This window comes from Manduca sexta, chromosome 12, assembly GCF_014839805.1.
Source record: "Manduca sexta isolate Smith_Timp_Sample1 chromosome 12, JHU_Msex_v1.0, whole genome shotgun sequence".
Classification (NCBI taxonomy): domain Eukaryota; kingdom Metazoa; phylum Arthropoda; class Insecta; order Lepidoptera; family Sphingidae; genus Manduca; species Manduca sexta.
The window spans coordinates 8056702-8079100 of record NC_051126.1 but is presented as its reverse complement, the minus strand read 5'-3'; the positions used below and the strand labels follow the sequence as shown (position 1 = coordinate 8079100).

At 32.2% G+C, this 22399-nt stretch overlaps 1 long non-coding RNA gene across 1 annotated transcript in view; it reads left to right on the top strand.

The window, feature by feature from the left end:
* The first annotated feature begins 2232 nt into the window (after positions 1–2232).
* Positions 2233–22399, top strand: part of LOC115441551 — a 36606-nt gene continuing 16439 nt past the window's right edge. Inside the window, exon 1 of the long non-coding RNA XR_003938479.2 lies at positions 2233–2560. This is a non-coding gene — a long non-coding RNA (uncharacterized LOC115441551). The remainder of the gene's footprint in view (positions 2561–22399) is intronic.

The following is a 22399-nucleotide window of genomic DNA, read 5'->3' as shown; positions in this document are numbered from 1 at the left end:
GCTAACGGTGTACAAAAAACGTACACCTCTGACATTAGACACTGGAATTGCATCAGAGTTAGTGCGATCCGCCGTGGGAAGCTTACCTATAAACGCACATACTATGGCGGCTTTTAACTATGGAGAGGGCTTTTGTTTTATTTTTATTACTGATGTATAAAATAGGTCAGATTTTATATTCCGAATTTGTGGTCAATTGGCAACATTTTAATATGCCTCTTCATGTCGTAGGCTGTAGAATGTCACTACATCGATCAGAAAATAGTTTTTCGTAGTCCTTTTTTACTATTCAACAAATATAATTTTATCAATTGAATACTATGCAAACACTACTCCTAACTTTAGCAGCTGGTTAATCAGAACGCTAGAACTATCGTATATACATTACCGACCACAGCAAATTAGATTTCTTGTTTAATTTTAATTTCAAATTCAAGTTTTTATAAGTCTGTGTTTGAAAACTGTAAAGTATAGTTTAAAGTAAGTCTACATTTTACTACGTCTGTCGTATACGAGAGTTGGTTTATCCAGTTTTTTATTGCTGCCATTATTAGTATAGTATTGTATTATTAAATAATAGACCGTATAATTACAGAGAACTATAACGCTTAACATTTAATCTATCAGAATAATGAGCTCAGTTTAGGGCCAAAACGTAAATGAAAATTCTAAGTTATGTTTCTTCTGTTTATTGGTGATAGTAAGTTTACTGTCGTACAATGTTTAGTTTACTGCAATTCGCACTGTGCCCCTATCATGAATAAAACGGTATCAATATGATAAATCAGACCTATTAATGTGTGTCAAAATTAAGGTAAATCCATTTAAGCGATGTAAGTTCTAAAAGATATGCAATAAATTTTACAAAGAGTTTTAAAAAACTTTAATACTTAGGTTATAGGTATAATGTTAAAAGTATAAAACCTTCAATTATATTTAAATTAGGATGAAGACTAAAGCTTTAAACACTCGAATAAACCTGTCACAAACTCTAAAGAACACAGCTTAGTTGTTTATTACAACAAACACACCTTAGAAAATATTTACATACCTGCAAGGACGAAACTGTGCCCTACCTCGCCTAGGGCTGATCCCACAGGTCTAAATCTGACAACAAAGCAGACTGCTCATAAAGGAATACATTAAGTATTAGGTAAGTATCCCTGACAAAACAACGTAACAAAACTTGCATCAAATGCGCTAACAAGTTGACCTTATCAAAAAAACAACGCAAATAATTCATTTATAACATGCAAATGGACCAATCTTGCAATTCTGGTTCAAATAATACTGACCTTTTATATCGCCCAGCCGACTTTATACTTTGTTGGTTGACAGCGAGATCTACGTCACGATTAAATCAGTATCCTTACCACGCACGTGCAGACTCTGAAATGTGTTCCCGTTTAAAAAGTTGTTCACTACATGCATAATGCTTTCCTTGGTTTGAGCGATGCTATCGCCGTCTGTCATGTCAACTGTCAGGCTTCGATTGTCTAATAAAAATGTGCTGCTCCATACATACGAGCCGCGCGAACATTTTGTCAGCCAAAATGCCAAGTCGATTCGGTGCGAATCTACGGTCCGCTATACAAAATACTGCGATGGACACGTCTTGATACTGGACGAGATTTTACCGCACACCGCATTGTAACGGTAAACTGCTTGTTGGAGATTAAATTTTTATGCAATTTAAATTATCTTATTTGTTTTTTATCTATGAAGTTTAAGGCTTATTGCAATTATTTTATGTAGATTCGACTTTCCCATAGAAGAATTTCAACTTGTCTTAGTAATTGCACTAGACCCTAAAATCTTATTATAATTGTTATTACTTATTTTATATCATATAAATACAGAATATATAAAAATAAAAAAACTTCACCGCGCACTATTGCATAACCAAAATGGCAAGAGCTCATTCAATTGATTACTAGATAAAGTTTAACAGACAACAAAACATTTGAATGTTTACAACAGTAATACATTCCGGAAGTTTTACCAACTGGTATTTGCACAAGGTCGGCAATGCGTCCGCTGTTGACGCGTAGTAGTAGCAACTCACAGCCCATAGGTATTTTTAAAATAAGCATGTTATGTAAACCCATAGACTAGACTTTCTTTTAAAAATGATCGTGAAATTTATTAACGAACTATCAACGAAAAAAATGTGTCCATTTAAATTAAGAGCGAAAAAGCATCAATGCACTCGACGCCGTCTACATTACAAGGCACACATTTACCGACAAAGCCGTTCGAGCAAGCACCTCACTACGTACCTACCATTCATTACGACGGCACCGCACTGCCTCCACTAACCGATGCACTGACACCAAACCCATACCGAATTTGAATTTTTGTTTTTGTATATTTTTTTTTTCAAATCGCATCTGCCGCCAGCTAGCGCGCGCTCCAATTTTTTCCACATTTTGACAAGCTGTCAGTTTCCGCGCCATTTTCCGATTGTATTTTTATTTCCAACCAGTGTTTGTTTGTTTGTTTTTTTAGTCTATATTGTGAATGTACGCGGGTTGAGTTGCATCGTTTTTTGGAACTAAAGGTGAGTTTTAATTTACGTATTTTATCCAATTGATTAATTTATTTGAAATTATATGTAGGAATTTATAGCTTAAGTAAACAGACAATTTGCAAATTATTCCGATTTCTCACGTTCCGTTACTTAGTAAGTCAATACAAATTAGTTTAGCAGTTGCGCATGAATATTATATTATCTTATTATTTTAAATGCAATCATTTTATAAATATAAATTTGTTTACTTGTTATTTATTTTATACTTATAAAAAGGAAATAAGCTACGAGCCATTTAAATATTTGTAACATAATTATGACATTCAAGTCAACGTTTAAATGTGTTTCAAAAAATATTTTGCATTCAACATAATGACTACTGGTGTTATTAAGCATGAATAATAGTGATTCAATTTTATAATTATCTTTAATTGGCGGTCTTGTACGTCGTAGCGAATGAAATAATTAATAGAAAGCTTAACTGCATACATTTATATACTCAAGAAGGAAAAGATTAAAGTGTGAAGGAAGGAGTAGTAATTAACAAATAATGAGATGCAAATGTTGTAAACTCGGCAGACCCATTACAATTTTTTAACTGCACTATTAACGTAATACTGTAATCACGGTTTAATTGGTGTGCATTTAGTAATCGAATTAAATAGCTAGGTAAGGTACGTGTTCGAGCTAAATTGAAACGGTAAATTTCATGTTCGACATCGGTAAAAATTTGCTTTATCAAATATGCGAAGGTCCACAAGTATAGCTTGTTTGCCACACATTGCCACGCAATTAAAGAGTTGTGATCTTGAAATAATCCAGAATTATTTAAATATGATTTATCAATATTTTTTTAAAATGTAAGGTAAATCAAAAATATTTCTTGCGTGTTTTAAAATCTGACCCAGAACTAACACGTTTTCTAACTGAAATAACTATGTACTCTTTTTTTTATTTTTACCAAGCATGGAAGTTTCAATCGATCGTTTTGAATATGGAATTAAATGTTTATATTATTTATTTCCTTCATACCAGTCTTAAAATCTTTTATGAAGAAATAGTTTTAGCTAGATAGTAAGAAATTTATCTATTCGGAACGTACTTTATTGTCTAAGATTGTATGTAAATGTGAACTGATATAGCTGATAGATGCGGAAAAATAATAATTATTATGTTGTTTGCTTTTCATTTCTTGACAGTTTTACTATTGACAGTAATAGTGTTAGTTTTGCAAAGAACTTCAGAATTAATTACGTAATATTATGAACTGTTTAATACTTACAAAACCCGAAAAACAAATGATGAAAGTGTAATCAATAATTAAAACAGATGTAAAAATTATAAATGTCACTTATACTCGAAGTGACAAAGAGTTATTAAAATTTATATTTCGAATTTTCTCAACCAAATCCACAATGTTACGATATTAATGTTAATATAAATATTAATGTCGTTATATTAATAAATATTAGTAGGTATTAATTTATAATCACTAATAGAGTCTTAATTCTATAAATAATATGTTTCTTTTGTTTTTAATTAAGGACATCTGTCCGACAATTGTGAATCATTATGAGATTTAGATAAATTATTTTTATTCTAAGAGTTATGTTTCTGCATAACATCAATAACTGAGAGCATAGATCCAGAAGGGACTCTGAATAGAATTAATTAAATACTTTTAATAATATGCTATTATTGAAATGAAACTATTTTGCTTATTTTATTATATATATTTTTTTAATATAAAAACGGGGATAAAATCCGCGAAATAGTTTTATTTCACTATCTTACATTCGCGTAAACATAATGGACTATATACACACTCACGCACACATAAATAGAGAAAGAGAATAATAGGGACGCACACATACATACTGCGACTGCTAAAACTTTACCGATGTCACAGTGACGGCACAAATAATGGTCAGTTATTATTTACCATCACGCAAGCCTTCAACTTATCTGCTTACCATTAGGTTGCTAACAGGTTCTAAATTAATACTATGATGACGACCCTTAATTTTACTTGTGGGTGGATAACATTGTGGCAGCTCAAATAGTAATGGAATATTACCATTTTGAGTTGCTCGAGTTATTTAAAAAAAACATTAGCAAAACGTATTGATATATTCCATTATTTTATAAATTATACCCGTTGACTGAGATTGTTTTATTGTTTCATACTCGGCTATTTGTTTTTTACTGGAAAATTGTCACAAGTCCCTTTTTTCATGTCGCAGAAATGATATACTTTTGTTTTTACGACCATGCCTTCCCAGTGCCTATTTTCTCAAAACATTCCAATTCTGGACAAATCGAGTAAAAAACGTACGCAGTACCTAGGTATCAAACCAAGGATAGCCCGGTTCAAGATATTATGTTGATGTGTTAATGTTTCGTATTATAAAAATTATGTCGTTTGCTGCATATCTGTCTGCCTTAATATACTTAGTTTTATCTAAAAGACTATTTTAAGTTGATAATTCATATTAGATTTTTTTATAAGTTACTACCCAAAACCAGCCTTAAATTTAATTCTAAAACAAAAATTTTAAAGGACAAAATGATGAATTGAATTTGGGAAGTCAAAGCAAAAAAAAATAAAAATCGTTTAAATATATTATGTGTGTGAGAATTAAAAGCTGTTTGAATCGAGATTTAAATTAAGAATATTTTATGTTATACCGATTTAACATAATTGAGATAAAATTAATATGCAATACTGGCATGTTACGTCAAATACAGCCGCAAAAAATAATCTAGAAAATTAAATCAAATAAATGTTGTTTACTACAGCAAGTTTAATCTAATATATAAAATTTCAAACTCCTCCTAAATGGCTCGACCGATTCTTAAGATTTTGTTTGTGTATAATGGTAGGTCTGATAATCGTTCATAAAATATATTTTAAATCCTAAGTGATAAGGGGGTCTCACTCTATAATTTTATGTTTTATTTTTCGGTCAACATTTTAAAGTAATTATTTTTTATGATTTGGCATTAAAAAATACATAAAATTAAATACATAAAACTAAATTTTCACCTTTTTACCACAATCCCACATTTTTATATATTTTATAGAAATAGTGTATTTACTGCAATACATCGTTTGCCGAGTCTGTTAATACCTATATAAATTTATTAACACAGTTACTTAAAAACAGTGTAAAGCTAAATGCATAAAACCTCGTACTATTTCATGTAGTACAAAATTATATGCAATAATGACACTTGACTAGTTTTTGTCCGCATACTTCATCCCAATCATTTGAGATTTGCGGTTTTAGCGCCACAACTCGTTTTGCCCAGCAACCGCTTAAGATTTGACGACAACAAATTCTAAAACAAACAGTTAAAAATATTTTCCTTAATGTTATAAAACATAGCTAGTAGACAAGATTTAATTGCCAATTTGAAATATGGTACCTTTGTATATGCTATAAAATGAAATATATTCCAACATAAAGAAGTTTACAAATCTGACAAAATACTGCCTTAAACCGTCTACAAAAAAAATGCTATTGAGGTATTAATATAATGTGACATTACTGAAATTGGCAACAAGACACGTTTAGGCCGTTTTCCTATTAATAAATTTCGAAAAAAAATGCAAAAGATACAATGTTGTCAATCGTAAAAACAGGTATCAACCTTGAGCGAGGACCACGGTAAATATGATCTGACATTCAGCTATGAAGGCATACAAATGTTTGACATTTCTGAAAACATTGAAAGTTGACGAGTTTAAACTAATTGTTTTTACTTGTTTTTCCCTCACAGTAGTAGAGGTGGCCTGTGCCCGGCAGTGGGACAGTACATAATACACAGCTGATATTATTATACATTACTTGTTTACTTATATTTTTGTGCAATTAATGCAAGGAATAGTGTTTATACCCTCTTCCCTTTTATCACTCATATGTTATATAACAACGAAAATTTTCAAGCATAAATAATGGGGCTTAATTTTACGACCAGTTACCTATCTAATCTACATCGTATGGGCTATTTTATCCCGGACAAACCGTGTAAGAAAACCCCGATATAAAGTATAGTCGGCCTAGGGATTTGAAATCAGGACCTTCAGGATTACACACGCCGCCGGTAGAACTAGATTTTTTTTAAATGCATGACATCATCGATTGTTGTTCCGGCCAATTTATCATATGAATAGATTTCAAAAACATAAATATGATATAAATCATCTTATAAAACAGTTGAAGGTTCCGTTTTTTAATTCAAGTTGATTTCGAAACTTATATATTCTTAATATATTCTGCCTTGTTCTTGACAATATTGAGGTTCTAAAATTCCAATACAATATTAAAACGAATGAACAATTTACTAGTTACAAGAACAAAAATTAATGTAGTCTTATTTACACTTGATAAAGACCGTGGTCGCCAATAGATTGACAGACTAATTATTTATTAAATCTTGTTTCGAGTGTTATGCAATTGCGAATAAATAATTAAAGAATGTAGTAGTGTAATTAAATGCAAAACTGAGTTATTCCAGATACGAACTTGAAAAAGATTTAAATGTAAAAATAACATATTATGCATATTAAGCTGTTATGTACAGTAATGGAAATTAATCTTATTGGAATTAAATGAAATATATTTCGAATTACATGATAATATTGCCGCTAATATTATTTCTGATACGCGATCATGCTCATAAAACATGACTCTATTCCTTATATATATATATACAGACGTCCTGAAGATGGTGACATTCACACTACATATTGTCTTTTGACAGACAAAATTTTGTTTTACATAACATGAGGGTGTTTCGAAAAAGTATTTTGGTATCTTAATCCCCTTGGAAGGTCAAATCCCTTAAAGAACGGCTAGCTGCAAAAACTTTATCCTCAAAGGGGTTGGCAAAGGTGCAACCAAAGCACCCACTTTTCGCCTATGTGTTCCGCCCCATGATGTGATTGCTCGCCCCGAACCTATCACACTTATTCCGCACAAATTCCTCACTCCGAGCCTGAGTAAGAAAACCCGATATCACTACTCGACCCAGGATCCGAACCGGAGACCTCAGAACCTAGAGCAACATCGCCACCGAGGCAGTCTTAGCTGCACCTGGCTACAATAAATAATTAATATCACTTGATATCACCATCTTCAAGGCCCAAATCGTCATGACAAAATAGTATTACACAAATAAATTGTTTTATCCGTAATAGAATTTAATTTAACTTTAGTAATGGCGGATTATAGTCATTAAACTTTATGACTCTCTCGATGTAATCAACAATTCCTTTCTCTTCATTATTTAAATAGTTCTAAATACTTATTAAGCTCACGAGTGGTGTTATGTTTAACAAATAGTTTAATATCTTGTGAATTATAATGTATAATGTCTTTCAGGATGTTGCGGTAAAAGTTCAAAGATTTATTGTATATTATAGTGAACGTGATATTATAAGCCATTTCGTTCGATAAAATAGTTGGAGTATGTACAGTAAAACAAAACATCCCAAATTTTATTGCTACTTCACTTCACGTACTTTTAGATGTATCTAAATCTAACTGAATTATAAATCCTAGTTACATTACAGAGTAATTAACACCTTATCAGCACCATCCAATCAAACAATATTTAAAATAAATGTTTGGGTCGTATCAGACCCTCGGTGCAATGCTAATCCGTCCACTTCAACAGGAATTTTACTACCGTTAATGTCAGTAGCAACTATAAACGCAATAAATTAAATGAAGTGACCAATCATCATAAAATATCTGTGATATACAACTTTCTACGTTCAAAGACCTAGAACCTAGACTTTCTCTTACACATTACATGCTATATTTGATTCCCACGGTAGCCCTGGACCTTTAAATTGTTTACATTCAATACAAGATAAACTTGTACCGTGATACTTTTTGTGAAGGGGACAGCCCAATGGAAAAAAAAGGTTTTCAAGTTTAAGGAAAACCTTTTAAATACACGTTTCTTTGTTCTTTTTTGTCTATAACTAACTGAATTAATTTTGTCTTTTTTTATTTTATGGACAAGGCAAAGTGACCCCACCGAACCCGATAGTAAGTAAAGTCCAATAGAATGTCGACTGACGAGTGATGATTACCCCTCGGCAGTAGACACAATTATGCCGGCCTGTTAGAACCAAATATACACAGGCTGATTCCGGAACGCGACACACTTACGTAAATATATATATATATATAGTAATAATATACATTTTTTATTAATGTTAATGATAATGGAATAAATTTTACATGAGATATATATAAAAAATATGTTAAACGTCGTAGTATAGATCTTTGTCATGTAAATTTAAATAATTTCATGCTAAAAGAACATTTCGTTCATACTTGATCCAAGATACGTAGCTCCGCTGCGGAAAACTACGTTAATTTCAGGCCTTAACTACGACGGTTAATCAAATTTTAATTAAAATATAACAGGTAAAAGTTTCTTAAGCCAATTAATTAAATTATATCTTTACATGCGACTAAATACTAAGCTGCAAAAATTATTAAGTGTTGGACATACCTAATATACTTAATTCATAAGGTGCCACAATCGCAATAAAAATAAAAAAAAAATAAAATCAAGGCCCTTCGCCTATGGGACTATTGACAAACGACCCAAAGTTTTGTATGCCTATCCTACCAGTCGCTAACAAATTGCCCTATTTTCTGAATTTCATAATAGTGTAAATAAATCATGGAATCTATGAGGATTGACGTGGGTCAATTTATTGTCTAACAATGATTTTATAAACTACGTATAACATGACTAATTTTTATCACAGTGCCAACACTCCGTCACTTTCTTTGTCGCGGCGGATCGAAGGCCAAACACCTATTCAGTTGTAATGATTCATACAAATTACTCATAGCAAATCATATCCCATTCAATAAAGCGAAACATTTTTTCATTTTTAACGTTATACGTCAGAGTAGAAAAAATTACTACAGATAATTTAAAATAATGTCTATTATCAAAATAAGTATAGCTAACTATATATTAGTGGCGTAGGGTCAATACAACCCGATTCTTGTCGACTTCCCTTTCGTAATTCATATAAAATCTAATTGACTGCCTCAGTGGCGTAGTTGTAATTGTACACGGTACGAGAACGACTACCGCGCTGAGGTCCTGGATTCTATTCCTGGGTCGGGCCAAAATAATTGTCAATGGGTATTTCCATCTTAAAAATTACGTCGCAGCTCAGAGTTAGGAAGTTGGCGGTATACTCCGGTGTCTCGGAAGCTTTAAAATCAAAATCTTGTTATCATTAGAACGAATTAGGAAAATTTCCCCTTCGCCACTTCTAAATATATGGGTATATATTTAAATATAAATACTTACAATTAAATTAATATATTTAACGTATCTTAACATTGGAAGGTGCTTTTTAATACCTAAAACTTCGACGAATTTCAGATATGATATAATATTACAAAACATCTCTGAACCATAAATTCCTACTTTATATAGAACCAAAGGCACGTCCTGTCATGTAACCGTTTATCGCGCTATATTTTATAGCTCACCCATTCTCTTTCAATGTAACCTCTATCGTAAAAGGAGTAACATTAACAATATATTTTCAAATTCGTTTGGTTTTCGTAAATTACTAGACGTTCATTAGTCATTCGCCATATCCGGAAAGACCATTTACAAATTTGAAATAGGAAGCTATAACTTTTTTTAAAATTAACGATCTTAATCATACCATATTTTAGGTAGTGACCCTAATATATAAACTCGTCTTCATTGTGTGCATAGGGTTGTCACTTTTATCTTCGTTATAGTTTCTGTGCAGAGTAGTTAAGTTAATCACAGTGCCGCTGCGGCCGCGACCGAGTGGCGTATTTATATTAAATTAAAATATTTTCCATTTTCGACAAAAAGGCGACTACAATTTATCACTGGTTTGGTAGTGAAGGTAACATTTATGCTCGATTTTTCCGAGGTCAAGCATATTACCCACGGATTCAACTGGATCGCGGTTGTCGATTGTGGATTTTACCGTATGTGTTATATAGCGTTATTAAATACGGATATCAATACTTGCTCATTTACAACGTAAGGCAAAATACCTTAATTTATGAATTGAATAAAGTAAAATACAAAACCACAAATACGAATTTAGCTATTAATGGTAACTCAAATGCGTGGTACCTAACTTATTTTTAATGTATTCAGAACCTTAATGACAACAAAGTTCAAAGAAACAAAAATTTGTCATCGTCTGCGGTTTAAGCCGCTTGCACTCCCACCCTACCTTATAACGAACTCCAGTGCTAATTTATCTAAAACGAAAATATGAAGGCTCATATCGATTCGGACTTATAATGCTGTATGAGGTTACTTCGACCTTCTCGTTACGTGATACTATTTCGTATTGAGTATTTTTGATATAAGTACTAGGTATACTAGCTTTCGACCTCGACTAATATTAAATTATATCACGTACTATAAACAGGAAATCGTTTTGATTTATTCGAATTAGGAACGCAAGAGAATAATAATATTTGGAGATAAATATAACCGGCACTGTTTTTATTCGCATTCCAAAGGAAGGTGTCTTAAACGTCATACAGAAAATTTAAATAAGGGAAAAACAACATACCTACATGTTGGATGTCGCATCGATTACTGGCTTAAGAAGCAGTCATACTTCAATTGAACTGGAAAATTCGATGTTACAATAATACATTGATACTCTATTAACATACGTTCTATTTTTGAATGGGTATAATTCTTTAATTTACTTATTTTCAATGATTTACGCTTTACAAATACTTCATCCGGCCAGTATCATTGACATTTAATTATAATTCTTATATAAAACTATTTCCTAAAACTGAATCAGCCTCATTATTCCACTAGCAGCTACAAGTTTCCTTGTTTTAAATGGTGCTGCCTATTACAAGGCAAGAAGCGCCACCGATTATAATATGTTTTTCTTTTAACCCCTTACAATGTGGTAGGAAGTCTTATAGGGGTGAAACCGGAAGTCATAATTTTATTTTTTTATAAGTTAGCTTTGCTTCTGTTTTGGGACAATATATAATATAAGGCTGATATTATTATTATTAAGTTATCTGTTCATAAATCATTGAATAAATTTATTACACAGACCACGGTGAAAATTAATATACGTTTTTTACCTCTGCAGAAATACATTACCAATGGGAGTCTTCCTTTGATCAAACATAGCTGGAATCAAACACTAGTATAATTTCTAGCCTTCTTAAGTCTTTTCTCAAAGGCTGTCGATTTGTCAACATAATAAATTGCATCTATTTTTCTCTATATCTTGTATGGCATTTCCGTTGTGTAGTGAACTCGTTACTCGACCTTCGAAACTAAATAGGAACTGGCTATTCATCATTCATTCATTCACTAGCGGTTTTTACGCCATATTTGTAGATGAGAGTACACCTACATTGTTTAACAAACTTCAACCGTATATTCAAGTGTAATAATTTAAATTTAATTGGCAATTTTATAATTTTAGTTAATTGAGAAATGACTGTAGTCTTTTTTCCAGCAATGCATTATTTACAGACTAGAGGAAATGTAATTATTGTAATGTGTGATAATATCCTTCCGAATTTTTTTGAACTCGAAAATATGTTTAGATCAAAACCCTTAAGCAGCATACTTTGCATGGAGGTGATATTATTTTTTTGTAATATGGTCAATTCTCTTTATTTTAAAGGTATTTTTTTCTACATTTTTACATATACATTTAAAAACAAAACTGTAATGTTAGTATTGTAATATTCAAATTTCTAAATATCTTTTAATAGAAGATTACTGTGGCCTACATACGCTTGCAACCGATATAGATATCACAATACATGCGCATTACGAAACTTACAAAAACATCAAGATTATTTTAAGCAAATAATTTACAATGTAACCAAACATAAAAATATACCTAAAATCAGTATTCATATAAATTCTTTTGTACGACACGTTGACTCTACGAACGGACAAACCGGTAACGCGATTTTCCAATAGTTAAACAAAGGGCGTAGTTTTTGTTCGTATAAAACAATGGAGGTATCATTTCACTCGAATTTTTTCGCAATCAATTGGAATTGGGAACAATGTCCTCGAAGGACTTACAACTGAATTGAAACGCTGGATTTAATTCTGAAGTTTTACTCGAACTCCTTTATTTACTTAGTTTTAAAACCGTCTTCATTACAATCGTCTTCACCAAGTATATAGGTTATGTGTAAAAGAGAATCGATTGCGACGCTTGAAAGGCAATATCTAAGCGACAAATACATCGAAAACTAATTATATAAGTATTTTGAATCGCCATTTTTTTGCGTCATTTGATCTAGGTTTTATAGGTCTAGGACAATTTTAATAACATTAGATATCTATATCTTTATAAAATAAACAGTTGAATTGTTATTAATTTTCATATTAAAATCAAAACTTAAAACTCTGCTCAACAATTTAATAATTGTCGCTTAAATATAATTGCCTTACAAGCGTCGACTTACATTACTTTGCTTCTGGAACGCATTGACATTAATTTGTAAAATCGTTAGTCAACGAATCATTTAATAAGGTAATAAATATTTTCTAATATAATTTGGAGATGTGATAAAGTTGTTACTTCAAAACTACTAGACATAAGACTTAACATCTCATGTCTTAGGATGGCGAGCACAATGAAATACCAAACAATACTTCGTAATTCAAGGTGTTATATGGTGTTTTTAATGTTTACGGGCGGTCGTATCGCTTACCATCAGGCGAACGGTCAGCTCGTCTCGTCATTCAAAGCAATAAAATAATAATAATAATTCGTGACAATCGATAAACTAAAATGATGGTAAATTTATATCACAAACACTATGGTAAAGGATTAAGTAACAGAAACTGTTTGACGTCACAAATTAGACATAAGAGTCAATGAACTCATCCCAAGCGTATCATTGAAGCGATGTTTTAACTTGCGATTAGGAAGCACGCCGTAAACACAACAAAAAGCATATTGTAGCCATTATTTATGATACCCAAATAAGATGTGTAACAAAATTATGTCATATATAAATATTTTATAACCTTGAAGCCTTTAACAATAGAGATGGAAAAGAAAACTACAACAAACATGATTAAAGTATTTATTTTCGACATTTATAAACACATACAAGCACGCCCTCGTTAAACCTACGTCCGAGACATGTGAATTTGATCAACTTTTTGTCACCATTACCTCGTAACCTAAATGCATATTCGATTTTCTATAACACAAAATATTTGTTTAACTTACGCCCTCGCACATACATACTTATAAAATATAAATGAAATTTTAGCTTTGACATTATAACTAAAGGTGAATTTTTTTTTATGTCATAAATCTTTATTATTTATTTCACACTTCATACACGTCAATGTATAAAAGGCGGACTTAATTCCCAAGGCATTCTCTACCAGACATCCTGTGGGTGATGCAGAGATGAAAACAATATAGTTAGGTGTAAAAAAAAACTTCTGTTGTAATTAAACGATCAAATTCAGAACTCGAAGATATATTGCCACAGTAATGTCGTAATCAGAAACGGGATCGACTGGTAAACGTAGAATGTTAACAATATAATAAAAAAGTAAGTTTGCGAGATTCAGATAAACTAAAAACTGGATCGTGAAAGTTATTTAAATGTTGAAAGAATTTAAGCCGCCGTTCTTACTGAAGTTGTATTGGTTATGCTTTAACAATAACATGCATTATACATTTTTGTTAACATTGACTAGGAATTAATTAAAATTTGTAATTTATCTCCATGAAGTAAATAAAAATAAATATAAAACGCTCCTAGACGAATTTCGGCCACGGCGGCAAATCTCAACGGAGATCAGTCAATACGCTGGGGATATTACAGTGCTCAAGTGTGTGTGCAATACACAGGTGTACTCTCTGTTCTTTCACTCTCATGGTCCAGTGAGACGGCAATCCGACATGACCGGAGATAGATCAGGCGCAGTACAAACGGCTTGACATGCTTTAAATAAAGTACTGCTTACTTTATAGATACAATTACTGTTATTTGGTAGTCTTCTAAATACACACACGCGCCTTTTAATCTTAAAGAGATTGACAAACTTACCTTACATTGTGTAATTCCGGACAAGTCTCCAAAATGGCATATCGGGTAATTATTTTTATCCCAGGCTGTACAGGTGCGAGATTTCAAATAAAAAAGGCTAAACTTTAGAAAAGCGCAACACAGTATGCACTCACTAGATTAATGAGGCGATAACTTAAAAAGTTAAGTGTGATGAATTGAAAATGGAACGATAACAAAAATTTAATGAATTAAATATGTAAAAAAGGAAACCTAACGGATTAAATTAATTAGTTAAATAACAAAAATTTTAAATCACAATTAAAATAATAAGTGTGTTCCCAAAAAAAGTTTTCAATTTAGTAGTAAAGCGTATATTTATTTAGATAAGTTGGATCAGAAAGTATTACATTAACCTCTTATGGGGAATTCCCCGGTAGTTCAAACAAAACAATCTTCTCACAAAAAAAAGTATTACAGTTCAGAAGATATCAACGTTAGTCTACTCACATTGTGTTTTGTGACAAAACTATATGACAATATTATTAACCTGTTTGTTTGTGGACTATTATGTACCAACCCTACTTTTTTTCATCCCACCATAAAACCCATAAAAATATACTAAACTGTGTGTATCACAAAATATATAATTCCTACCATGTGTATATTATAAAATCTCTAAGTGCCCCAATGCAAGACTTTTCTAAGTTAGAAAACCAAATTTTCACTGTTAAATTCGGAAGTATGGTTTCTTCTAAATAGAACACGACAAAGTTGGTGAAAGAGTAATAAGAAAGTCTTAATACCCTGACCAATATTAAAAATAAAATTTAACCGGAAGAACCCGGGCAAATCTGTTCCATAATATGGGTTGAGACCGGGCAATATAGGTTGTTTTCCCATCGCAGAAAATGCCAACACTTAGCGGTATGTCCCGAATTGAATGCGCGAACCCGGATGTGGAAATACCCCGTTATACAGACTGAATGTAGTAGCTATTTATTTATTCGTATAAATAGTCTTACTGACATCATAAGTCAAGTAATTTAACTTGAACTCCAAATGTGGAACGGTTCGCCCGGCTGTTGCAGATTAATTGTTAACAGTGATTCTTGTTATAGTATAGTGAGTGATTAATTGAGTGATTCTGATTATCCAGTAAGTTGACGGTTAATTAGTTGGTTGTCATGTTAACGCGTCTAGTGATTATATACGTTCGAACGGAGCGGAAGGGTTCTGGTTTTTATGTCACTATAATCAAATGAAAACATATGACTATATTAATATGAATATTTGTACACGTTCGTTTACTTTAATACGAACCGAGTGTCTAGCTTTGCAATAATTAATTTAATTATCTAGTAATAACAAAAACAACGTTTTTTTACTTTTAAAAACATAGAATTGTACCTATTATTATCTAATTTATTGTAATAAACCCAGTCCCTACAATAATTATTTTTTATCGTTCCATTCTAAGTTACATTGAAAGTTCCATAGCAGCTCGTCTGATGTCCGTAATTAGGGTCACAACGTTACAAATGCTGATCATTAGGCCAACCTTTGTAAATTTACGCACAACGTTAATAAATACCCTGGACATTAGAAATACTAACAATTACAATGTTTTGTTAAACATTGGATCGTTGGCTATATTTCGTATACGACAGCACTTACGTAAACTTTTGTTTACGGGATAAAATGAAAACTATAGGCCTCAGGTATATGAAGCTTTCCATTATTGAAAAAAAATCAACGCTTTTGAATATTGCTATCTACGAGTATACAAACTTTGTAATAGAATAGTTTGACCAACATTTTAACTAATCTTATAATATCGCGATAGTTTGACAAACATTTGTAAAAAAAATCTCTATTTATAGATTAGGATAATTTAACCAATGTTTTCGTCAAATATTGCCAATATGGAACGCACAGCCACGTGCACCGAGATAATAATTAGAATGCATTAGAATAACGGAATGTCCGAGAGTGGATTCCGGATGCACATTGACCTAATGGTACGAATAGATGAGAACCGGTCTCTATCAGCATCTGTCTAGATGAAGGCACAGTCTCGTGTAACAGAGTGCACGTGATATTTCTTACGATGCACATCCTTTATAGTTCTGGTTATAAATAATGAGTTTAAAAAAGAAGCGCACATCACGCCTTTGTCCTTGAAGAGGTTGGCAGAAGAGCAAATGTGGCACACCCATTTTTCGCAGCTTACGCAGGTCACATCGGGCATAAATTGTAACTCCGCACTGTGAGAAGAAAAGTTTGAGTTTATGAGACTGTTGTCAGTGCTTTTTAAGACTTTTCTCAATTTCCTTTTGTTTCATGTTGTACTTATTCATTATTAAAAGTAGCCTATAAATAATGCAGAAGTTGATCTTTTCTTCTAAATCAGTTCAGAAGTTTATGCCTCACTTCAACAAACGTACAATCTTAAGTAGGTGTAATTTTGTAGCAATATTCTCGAATTTAAAATGCATTTTTTGCGGAAAATTTCTCAGTCTGTCTCTAAACTCGTTTTCTTACTGTGCTATTCTATACACCTACTATTGATAGACGTCAGTGCTTTAAATCCTTATACAAAGCTAATTGATGTTATGTAAGTCGAAAGGCTGGTCCAATATATTTTATCGCTTATCACGTTATCAGCCTACATACAATTACTCTAAGAAATATTAAAAATACATCGTTTGTAGTATCTTAGTAAGTATCTGCAATTTCAATATTTCAGACACGATGAGACAGTAACTTATTGACGGCATTGTTATGAATTGAGTTAGATCGCTGTCACTACGACCCATAAATTCGATAACAGTATTTTGTATTAAATTTCACCTTTTCTCGCTATAAAAAAATATCTTAAATTGGCAGAAAAAGTGCATATGCAATTGCAAAAATCACTCAGCTACCACAAGTCTTATTTTAAAATCTAGATATTTTTTCTGGTAAAATAAAAAAAAACACAAAATCGGTTGCAAAAAATTATGTGCATACAATAATACTTAATTATAACACTGGTACACCATTAATTCATTAAAATCAATAACAAATAATTACAAGAACACTACTAAACATTTGCCATTAAATAACATACTGTATATTCAATATATTTAATCTATACGAAGACGGAGCCAAAGAACAATCCATAGCGGTAATATATTTAAAATACATTCCAACCTTAATATACTCCCAAAGGTGAAAATGATCTCTGAAATATGCAAACAGACCAACGTAAAGCGTATTTGCTTACAAAATTGGATCCACAAATTAGGAGAAATGACTTAATTTCGCACAGTTTGCTCGTAAGTATAAAAAGCTATGTCTGCAAATATTTCTAAGTTATATTGGACGACTTATAATCCAAGCCACGTGTAATTTTTCGCTTACACGATGAAACTTATAATAGAATTTTTCTCACAATATAATTATTCGGCGTAACCATAGCTTGAATTTCTGGTGAAAATGATCAGATATATTATCAACGACCTAGTATTAAATTCGAATAATATAAATATATTTTAAACTAATATAACTTCTGTAATAACCTACTTTATACCCGGAGAAATATATAGCGGGGCTTTTACCCTAGAAATTTCTTTCACGCGGCCGAAGCCGTGTGCATAAGTTAGTATTCTATAACAGGAGCCCTGATAGCCTTAGTCCTTATCACGGGCTCAAACTGTCACCATACAAAATTTCAGTGAAAGCCGTTCGGTAGTTTTTAAGTTTATCGCCTTCAAAACGACGGATAGGCGCGGCGGGGGACTTTGTTTTATAATATGTAAGGAGATGTAAAATGCATAAATTATGTATCCAAATCTGAAATCTGTGCGTCATGTAGCCTGCAGGTACTAAGTTAAGTAAATTTAAGAATTCAAGGAAGGAAAACGCAAATTTTAAACTAATTTCTTCATTTAAATACCTTTGTTTATGTCCATTATGCCAAATTAGAGATAATATGTTACTGCAAAGTGAGTAATTATTGTTTGCACATTTTCAATCGCGGAGTGTGATATCATACCAAGGAACAGTGACTGAGTATCATACACTCAACATTCGCCTTAAATTTAACATTTCAAAGACGTAAATGACTACGTTCTGTGGCATTATTTCAGAGCATGTCACTTCACGTACATGAAATATTCAACATAATAAAAGTTATTAATGCTTCTATGTCGCGGCGCAGACTGTATTTACAGTGGCAAGTGGCCGCACTATTTCCTTTACAACTGCCCTGCTTGAATCTATTACTCGGGGTGGACTTTGATATGCAACTATATTGTAAAGTATTTAACATAATACCTTTAGTATCTAAAGGTATCTATTCTATTTCTATCAGAAAGGTTAAATATCATCTGTATTGTTTATTAGTTGTTTTGCAAACTGAAAAATATTTATTTCTAGTTTAATTGAACTTATTAAGTATTAAGTATTGATAAAAAATAATAATGAAGAGTTTTATACGTTAAACTAGTAAGTTTTTGTGCCCAGTATTACCCTGGAATATGGAATTTGTGTTCGATATGGCGATAGGCTCGGCCCCCATCATATGACGGGACGGAATACACGCGGCAGAAAGTGGATGCACCAGTTGCGTCTCTGCCTATCCCTTCTAAGATTAAACGCGTGAGTGCGTGCGTATTTAATATGCTATTAGTAATAAAATGTAGCAATAAATATCATGGATGATATGCATGGCGATAAAATATAACAGGTTCATGAAACTATAATGATTCGAAACGTGGTATTTTAATCTAGAACGTAATCAATACTTATACTTAAACAAAACAATATCTAAAAGCTATTACGGTGACATAATTTATTCAAACCAAAACCCGGACATCCTATGCCGAGTCCGGCACGATCGGATCTCATTTATGCATGTTATGCGAGCCGACGTGACAGCGTGAAAAAAATATAACTCAAGGAAAAGTAGAATGGATAAACCAACGGATCTGTTTCACTAGTGGAATTTGTAACCAGTATATTATAAAGTTAAGCTCGCAGAACTGATGGCCGATGGGGCAAGAAGGTTCTGGAATGGAGGCCACAAATTGGCAAGCGTGGCATCGGACGTCCACCCACAAGGTGGACAGATGACCTCATAAAAGTCAGAGGAGGTCACTGATGATGATGATGATGATATTATAAAGTTCTGAAGTGAAGACCATGTTACAGCAAGCGCAGTGGACGTCCATCTGCAAGATGGACAGACTTGATAAAGGTGGCAGGAACACACTGGATACAGGTCGCTTTGGAAAGATCCGTCTGGATTTCTTTAGGGGAAGTCTTCAGAGCTGGACTTCATATGACTGATGATAGTGAATAATTTTTAAGAGGTGATAATCTAAATATCTCAATGGTGACTGACTGACTGTCATAGTGATCTATAAACGCACAGCCCAAACTACTTTTCGACTGAATGAACTGAAATTAAAGATTGGAGCTACTATGATGAAGACGGTCGCTTAAATAGGATTTTGATAAATTCAACCCCCATGAGGATATAATTAGTTTGAACCTATCAGTACCGGGAAAATATGTAACAAGACTTTTATCATACAGTGAACTTTTATCCCGGAAAACTCCTTCACGCGGGCGAAGCCGCGCACAAAAGCTAGTTTGGAAAAAGAATCCAATACAGGTTCAAATTAAGACAGCTAGGTACATCTGATTTTTGATACGTGATTATTCATTTTAATTATCTTTTGCTTGAACTGGAAAAGAGAATCTATAAAAATAATTTCGAAGGTATATGAAATCTGCCAATTTGGATTAGGTCTAATCAGGGGAGGAATTATATATATTTTTAATCGTATTTCAAAAGATTAATCTATATAAGGTGTTCACATAAGTAAAACTCACTTACGTAAGTATGCTTTTGTCACTCACAAAAGCATACTTACGTAAAATATAGTATTTTTTATTTCTTTTCCAGACAATGTATACAACTTTCTTGACCTAATAGTGATTGGGGCATATAAATATAAAGCAGGGTCATGCATAGCGCTCCATTTTCAGCATCCATAGTCTTTGTTCACTAAACTAAACTAAACCGATTAACTGCACTTTGAAAATAACTAGAGCAAAGTACTTGAATACGTTCTGAACTTCACAGAAAGCCTTTATATTTTACTATACAGAGATGACCTTAATTCCTGATTTGAAGCTACAGCAATCGTAATAGCCGATAAAATTGAAAATGATTTTAAAGAATTGAATTTATTAGCAGTCATAATTTTACATTAAAGTAAGAGAAACGAATTGTCCATTAAAAATAGTCCTAAAAGATAAATAGGGGGTGTGCATAATACCATAATACGTATATGTATTTATTTTTCTAAGTTTTTTAGCCCAAACACAAATAAACATAAATATTTCAACTGACATTGACCTCGCTAGAATACGCAGTTTCAGCTCATTCAAATTCGTGCACTACTTTACCTTATTCCTTATACCCGACCTTGCTCGAGTTTATCCGCTTTATATTACTGATACAGCCAATAATATATGTTGTAGTATCTTACATTTTACTCGTGCATTACATTTTTCTATTCCTGATAAGTTTAGTATTTATTTCAATGTGCAATTTTGTTTGTAAGAATCTTTTATTCTACAAATGGCTTTCTCTTTGTTGAGTAAAAATTCCAAACTAGAGTAATTTATACTTCAATTCTTTCTTTTTTTTCGTACCCTTATTTACGTATTCCTGACTGGCTTTCGCTCGCAGCTCCGCCCGCGTGAAATGTTTCCGGGGATAAAAGTCCCGATTTATATTTTCCCGAGATAAAATGGAGTCTATATTTTTAAGTAGACCTCTAGGAATCGGTGAAAACTGCACTCAATTCCATGCAGTAGTTTATGTGATTCGTACAAACATAATACATACAAAACTAAAAATTGTTGTTTTGGCTTCTGTTGCTTTAATATAAACCCTCGTGTTAGTTATTCTTCAAGATCTATAATGAACAGCCTCTTACAATTTTATTACATTTAAGATATTATATTTATTTTACCGCACCAGTTTCCTGCTCCGCAATGCATTACAGTATTTGCAAAAATATTTTATTCTACAAATCTCTTTCTCTTTATTGAGTACAAAATCCAAACCCACTTACGTCATAACCTTCAAATCAAAAAGTTTCCCACATGTCATTTTACGATCAGGAAACCTATGGCCCAGGATTTCGGTCTCTAAGGTTTACCACTAATAAAATCGTTTATACATTAAACTATCCATAAGCACCGCCATAATTTCACTCAATAATTTATACATAATCATTACTTTCATAGATTTCAGACAAAATATACGATTACATGATTGCATATAATCTTTGTACATTATTGTTTTAAAGTACAATATAATTTACATTAAGTACATGTATGTTAAATCGATCACTTACGTATAAATATGACTACAACACTCGATAAGGATATGCAACAGTTTTCCTTGAATTATATTATTGGATTATACTATGTACACAATTATGGTTTTACCACAAATTTCTCTTTAAACATTACTGTCCTTTTAACTTTAAAGTCGAACAAAATTTATGTATTAAAATAAAAACAATATCAAGGATATTTGATTGTTATACAACAGTTCCTTATTACAACCTTCTAAGAGCTACTCTCATCAGCTGAAACACAAAAGTCGATTAACAGCGAAATGAATTACAGTTAATTCAATTACGTAATAGATGTAGATCAACATAAAGCCATTGCAAAATATATATTATTTAAATCACGATTTACAAGTCAG